The sequence below is a fragment of the Apodemus sylvaticus genome, chromosome 3 (genome assembly GCF_947179515.1).
Source record: "Apodemus sylvaticus chromosome 3, mApoSyl1.1, whole genome shotgun sequence".
Taxonomy (NCBI): domain Eukaryota; kingdom Metazoa; phylum Chordata; class Mammalia; order Rodentia; family Muridae; genus Apodemus; species Apodemus sylvaticus.
Genome location: NC_067474.1, coordinates 33,336,670 through 33,344,227, shown reverse-complemented (window position 1 = coordinate 33,344,227; position 7,558 = coordinate 33,336,670). Strand labels below are relative to the sequence as shown.

At 40.0% G+C, this 7,558-nt stretch overlaps 1 pseudogene; it reads right to left on the bottom strand.

Annotated features, from left to right (window-relative positions):
* Positions 1-546: 546 nt before the first annotated feature.
* LOC127679835 (riboflavin kinase-like) lies at positions 547-998 on the bottom strand (annotated as a pseudogene).
* Between the last annotated feature and the right edge of the window lie 6,560 nt (positions 999-7,558).

The following is a 7,558-nucleotide window of genomic DNA, read 5'->3' as shown; positions in this document are numbered from 1 at the left end:
TTGGATTTAAAAGCCCTGGTAAGGATGCTGTTAGAGGAACACATGAAGGACATAAATAAATCTCTTAAAGAAATTCAGGAGAAAAATGATCAAAAGCTAGAAGTCCTTACAAGGGAAACACAAAAATCACTTAAACTCAGGAGAATATGGGTCAGAAGTTAGAAACCAATAAGGAGGAAATGCAAAAATCACTTAAAAAAAATACAGGAGAAGTTTGAACAACAGGCAGAAGTCATGAAAGAGGAAACACAAAAATCGCTCAAAGAATTAGAGGAAAACACAAACAAGCAAATGACGGAACTGAGCAAAAACTTCCAGGATCTAAAAACAGAAGTAGAAACAACTAAGAAAGCACAAAGGGAGACAACTTTGGATATAGAAAACCTTGGGGAAAAAATCTGAATGAATTTCTTAGTACTAGGCAACATGATGGAGCTAAAGGCTAGAGCCCTCTTGACAACTACAGGGAAACGTTTGGTTTGATCAAGATGAGACTGAATCAGAAGCACTGCGACACTAGTAGGTGGACAATTAAGAGACTTTTCATCAGTGCCCATTCATAATTTTGCCTTTCAGGACTTGGAAGAAATTGTCATCTTTGAGTTTCAAATGTTCTGGTAAATCCAGCTGTTTTTTAGCTTCTTCAATATCACCCTGAATCACAGAAATAAGTGACCCTAAAGAATCAAAGTTCTTTTCAGGACTGAGGTAGCCAACAATGACCACATTGAGAATTTCCCCCATAGAAGTCCCCTTTGAAGGTATGGATGATGTGGGTTTCCATGAACTTTTTCATTTCCTTGTAGTATGGTTTCCCTCCTATGCTCAGCACCATGTTATCGACCTCTCCTCTCCCAACGCTGGCCCAGTGCACACATCAGCTGGAAGATTGTCTACTATTTGTTCAGGAAAACTGAATGTGAGTATGCCCAGTTGCTTGGAGCTGAAGTCGAAGCCTGTACCACATGGACGCGGCAGAAGAATGGCAGGCACTTCATGACGTTGACCTCAGAGGACCCGACTGCTCCTTGCTTTAGTGCCTCCAACAGAGCTGCCTTGAGTGCAATACCCAGGCCGGATCCAGCTGGGGATCCCACAGGATCTGGGCTGGGGGAGCGGGACACCCGCCAGTACCAGTGCCTGCCTGCAGCTAAACTATGTTCTTAACTTTTGCTTACAAATGATAAGACTGGCAACTTTAATTATTCACTTCACAAATGTTTGTGCATTTGCTGCGCGCCAGGTTGTATGCCAAGTATAACAGAAGAGCTCTGGTTCAGAACGATATTCTCACTGCTCAACCATATTTTTGGTGAGGCTAGTTACCAAATGATTGGTTTATGGAGATGTTAAGTTGTAAATGTTAGTAGTTGTGTTATGACATAAATATCTTTCACTCAACATATGTTTTAGTTATGGTTTCTATTGATCAGACAAACACCATGGCTAAAGCAATATTGGGAAGGAAAAGGTTAATTTTATCTTAACGCCCATCATTGATGAAAGTCATGGAAGAAACTCAAGCAAGGCAGGAACCTAAAAACAGGAGAAGAAGCAGAGGCCATGGAGGAGCGCTGCCTACTGGCTTTATCCCCAGCGCTTGCTCAGCCTGCTGACTTATAGCACCGAGGACTACCTGCTCACGAATGAAGAAAATGTCCCAAAGGCTTGCCTATGGGCCAATATGATGAAGAAATTTTCTCAATTAAGATTTCCTCTTCCCAGACAACTGTAGCTTGTATCAAATTGACAAACAATAGCAGCAAAAAAAAAAAAAAAAAAAAAAAAAAAAAAAAAAAACCCTTTAGTTTATTTTTTAATTATTTTTCTGCGTTTTTATTTTATGTGTTTGGATAATTTGCCCACACGTATGTCTGTGCACTACGTGCATAGAGTGGCTCCAGAGGCTAGAAGAGAGCCTCAGATCACCTGGAACTGCAGTTATTAAGTGGTAATGAGCTACTATGTGGGTTCTGGGGATCGAACCCAGGTCCTCTGCAAGAGCAGTCACTGCTGAGCTATATTATCAGCCTCCAAAATATTTATTTAATTTACTACCTAAATCCAATCCTTTATCATCTTTTGCCTAAATCAGGACCACTGAATTTTAACCAGTATCTGCTCTTTCTCTATTCAACACATTGTCCTCTCTTCAACTGAGTGAACTTTTAAAAACCAAAATTCTGTCCGTTCCTTATTTAAAATTCTTCCATGCCTTCCCATGTTCTTTAACATCAAATAAAGTATTTATCATGATGGACAAGGCTGGCAATAGTCAGAATACTTTCTGTATTCTTTTCCGGTTGGCTTCCCCAATGTCCACAACTTCACTTGTACTGGTCTTTTCTGGGATTGCCAACTCCTGAGCTCTGACACTCATTTTGTGACCACCATATGTGTTCTTCATCATTTTTCTGTTGGAAATTGTTATCCTGCATTCTCCCTACTTTTAAGGTTTTGTGTTGTTGTTGTTGTGGTTGTTTGTTTGTTTGCTTGTTTGTTTTATGAAGGGTTGCTCCCTTATTTGTGTGTGTGTGTGTGTGTGTGTGTGTGTGTGTGTGTGTGTATGCATGTACTTGTGCATGGGTGGACATATCAGCTTTCCATGTTAAGTATATGGAGGTCAGAGAACAGCTCTGGAGAATTGTTTCTCTACTTTGAGCTTTATACAGATTTTAGTAATCAAATACCTTTACCTGCTCCCCCATCCTCCACTTAGGTTTCTCTGCATTACCATGCTTCCCAACTGTAGTAGATACCATTCACATCTTTGGAATTCCATTACACAACAGCACTGTGCAATGTCCACTCAAAAAGTTCTCTAATCTTAAGGAGGTACTTTGTGTTTGTCTTTCTCAGAGCACTGTGTCTTTGCCTACACACACATAGCTACAATCACAGTTTATAACAATTTTTTTTGTTTGTTTTATATGTTGGTCTTGCTCATCTAGCCATGTTCTTTGAGAAAGGAGCTTTTAGATGACTGCTCTATCCTCAGTATTTGGCCCACAGCCTGGTATCTGGTAGCATTTTATATATATATTAATGAACCATGAGCTGATTATTTCCACTATAAAGATTACAATTTAAATCATGGAAGAAAGGGTAAAAGCATAGCTAGGCAAATGGACCTCTACGTTTCTATTGGCTTACAAACATCTAGCTGCCCACATGTGTATTGACTCAGATTGGGGTGGGGGAGGATGGGAAACCAGATCACTCTGCATCGGCAGTGATATCTGGCATCACCCTAGCTGTCAGGATTCAATGGAAACACGTTACCTAGAAACTGTTCAACCAAATGAAGCCATATTCTAGTGATCTACAAACACATGTATCTGCAGAAAGTGACTGAAAGATCAGGTAAATTCATTAAGATTGCTTCATGATTCCTCCCCCTCCTGCCAGTGCTAATCCAAAACTGACAAGGACTCTCAGTCCACTTTGCTTCCTTGTTCAAACACTCAGTGTCTACCATAAAAGTCGCAGGACTCTCAAATGTATAAGTGACCGGTTAACTCTCCCATTGATTGAGTTCATTAAGAGAAGAGGAAGGGAAGAGTGAGTTATAATGAAAGATTTCTGTTGCCTGCACTGTTGTTTGTTCAACTAATTATATATCTCTTTCAAAATGTTCAAGCCAGCAGATTGGAGCAGACGCTTTCAGTGTAATAATTACTAAATATATTAAGAAGCAAAAGACAGATGATAAAGAATTAGGATAGAAATTATTTCAAACATTTGCAAACAGCTTCTAAGGTTAATTCCAAAGCCCTTGGAATTGCTTAGCCCAATGTTTCTGCTCCACTCCAAGCCACTAACCTCTCCTCCCATCAGGAACAGATGCACAGACAGGATGCTGTGGAGTTAGAGGAATATGGATCAAGATCTCCACAAATAAGTGTTCAGGGAGTCTCATGTTTACTATGTGCTGCCGATCTTTCCTAATTATTAGGTAACATTTAATCTTTTGGTTGTTTGTTTGTTTGTTTGGTTGTTTGGTTGGTTGTTTGGTTGGATGGTTGGTTGGTTGAATGAGCGAATCCCATCTAGGCAATAACTTTGTCAGCACCACAATTGACCACCGACCCAAAGGAGGCAAAAGTGAGACTCAAGGTCGACCTTAAGCACAGTAGTCACTGAGCAGGGTGATGGGGGGGGGGGTGCGGGATAGCCAGAGCTCTCTGCACATGTAGGAACATTTCACATCACACTGCCAGACAGCGTTAAAGATGTGTGAGCTAGTAACAAACCAATGAACGGTTTTCATCAGTTAAATATGGAATTTTTCAGTAAGAAGGAAGGAAGGAAGGGAGGTAAAAATGGAGAGAGGGAGGTGAGAGAGAGGGGGGGAGACAGACAGACAGACAAACAGACAGAGACAGAGAGACAGAGACAGAGAGACAGAGAGACAGATTGATTTCAATGTGGACTCAATTAAGCATCGGTTAAGATCAAGAAACAATGTTCCAGTGCAAGCTGAAAGCCACATTAACTCAGTGCTATGTACTCTGTAACTGCAGTTCTATCTCATGGTGAGGAATGCTTGAACCACACATGTATCAACACTGTCTTCTCAGTGGCATCCTCTGCTCCAGCACTCATGTAGTAAACCAGATCCATAGGCCTCCTTGTGAACCAAGAGCTTCAAAGAAGCATTTCCCTAATGGACTAGTTGAATGGCTCCAAATCTGTGGTATACATAAACAGCAAGACCTGTGAAATAGAGTCTAAGTCATAAAAGATGAAAGTACTTTGGATGTATCCTTACCACAAGTGAGTGTGTGTTTTAGTGTGAGTTTTAGGTATGAACTAGAAACTCAATTTATTCATTTATTACCTCTTTTCTACCTTCTCTATTCATGTACTCTCTAGAATCTTCTTGGAAGCCCTGAAGAAATATTCCAATAGGGATACTTAAAAAAAAATCTTGTTTTCTTTGCTATATAAAATAACAGAGGTTTGAAGAGCAAGGTGCTAATTTCTTCAGAGATCAGATTTCTCCACAGTCTACCTGGGGTGACTGGAAGGTGTCTCATCTCATAGCAGCCTCTCGATTCTCAGCCTCTTACTGATCTATCTTCCCAAATAGATTCCTCTCCTGCCTTGTGCATGTGGCGGAACACCCCAAGAAAGGGAGCATTGCCTCCTTTCTGGTCTGTATGTCCTTTAGTTCAGAGCATGGCATGGCTCAAAGAGTAACACCTGCTTGTTAAGAAAAATGGTAACTTTGGTATTGACGGTGCAAGTAGACACATAGAAGTGTAGGACTGGTTGGGTGGTTAATTTGTATTAAAACTGTTACAGTTTATTCCATGCATACAGGTATTGCAGATTTATTGTGAACAGTGAGAACCCCACCTTCCTTATCTGCCTGCATCAAATTGCCTGACTGCCTTTGTGTAGTGAGGTCTTCTCTCAAAGTCTGGCCTCCCTTCCTTAATATCCTTGGGCTATCTGAGCTCCTCTTGAAATTTCAGTTTTTTATCTTCCAACTCCCTTTCCTCTTTGCACTCCTGAGACCTTCATGATGCTATGTGCTACCATGACAACCAAGCTCTAAGTCACTTCTGCTTTATTGCCTGGGACTTATTCCTCCTTTTCAGTCACTCTTCTCCCCTTCTGTGCCTCAAATTAAATGTGATAGAATTCTAAGTAAATATGTGTTCTCATAGAAATGTAAGGTTTTAAAAAATGTGTATGGGTGTAATATACACGCATGTGGGTGTGCACAGAGTGAGTAGGATCTTCTGGGGCTAGGGTAGTAGGCAGTTGTGAACTGCCTGACATGGATGCTGAAAACCAGAGTTTTGTCTTCTGAAGGGTAGCAAGGGCTGTTCACCACGAAGCATCACTCAATCTCTCTTATAAAAGTTTACCAACCCGACTGTCTCATTGTTTTCTTAAAGATGAGCCTCTTCACAGAATACAGTCTTCCTAATAGATCAGTGTGCCCCACTCTCATAATAGATTAGACATAGTTGCTTCTAAGCTATGACTGCTTGCTCCTGTCTAAGTGACTGCAGACACACAGCCAGTTAGTAGTCTGATGCACACTTTTTATTTTATTTTATTTTATTTTATTTTATTTTATTTTATTTTATTTTATTTCATTTCATTTCATTTCATTTCATTTCATTTCATTTCATTTCATTCTATTCTATTCTATTGCTGCTTTGGTGTAATTTATAAGTTTTCTCCTACCATTTGCCTATTTCAGTGCCTTGGGTTTTGTTTACTGGGAGCCATAAGATTGAACTTGTGTTTAGAATCGTTTCTGAAACCAGAGTGAAAGGGGATCAGAGCAAGCTGGAGTTCCTGCACTTTGTCATGTGCTTTGAATTCTCAGTGAGCTTTTCAGCTGCATAGATTATTCTGTTTCCTGGGAGTTGAGATTACTTTGTTAAGTAACCACTGAGTATAGGAAGAATCAGAATAATATCATTGTTGACAGGAAGTAGTGGAGCTGGATCAGCAGAAGGACACGTCCTCTAAATAGGAATTGCAAAATGCCTTGTGACAGTATATAGAAAGCTTGAGTGCCGGCCATCCCCCTCTGCAAACTGTATTACAAAACCCTGGATTGCTTCTCTTCACTGAGTACGTGTGTGGTATCAAAAGAGTAGAAGATATTTTCTTCCCAGTGTTCTGCCAAATCTCAGCTTGAAGTTTACAATTTGACTGACTGCATTTCCTCACTCTTTTATTTGGATAAATTTGGAGGTTTCTGTTTATCCAGTTTGCTTTATATTGCTGTGGTAAAGAGCACGACCGAAAGCAACTTAGAGAGTAAAAAGTTTATTTGGCTTATACATCCTGGGTCCCTGTCAATCACTGAAGGAAACCAAGGCAGAAACTCAAGCAGGGCAGGAAGCTGGAAGCAGGAACTGAAGTAGAAGTCATGGAGGAATGCTGCTCGCTGGCTTGCTTCCAATGGCTCATTCAGTTTGCTTTTCCATACATCCCAGGACTACTTGCCAAGGTGTGGCATAGTGTCCAGGGACATGGGCCCTCCAACATCAATTATTAATTAAGAAAATGCCCCCATGGTTTTGTCTACAATTCAGTCTGGTAGAGACATATTCTCAAGTGAGATTACCTCAATTCCAGATGAATCTAGTTTGTAGGATACTAAGAAGTATGCTATCATACATGGTTATGTTTACAAAAGAAAAAAGCCGTATCTTATAACCTCTCCTTATCATGTAGAAGGAATCTCGTGATGTTCATCTAAGCTAATTAATAAGGACTTACTGCTAGCTCTTAAAGAAACATCAGATAACTGTATAATCAGACTGAAAATATACATATGAGCAACAGTATATGAACTCAATGGGTCCTATTTGGGAATATATATTTACATGAAAATTACAATGATAAAAAAAGAGGCCATGAATTTAAGGCTACCGGGAGGGCACATATATGGGAGGGTTGGGAGGGAGGAGAGGGAAGGAAGAAATTTAGTAATTAAATTACAATCTCAAAAGTAAACAAGCAAAATTTTTTAAAAAGCAGGTTATGCAGTAAAGGGAGAGAAAGGGAAGTAAATCTAAAGACA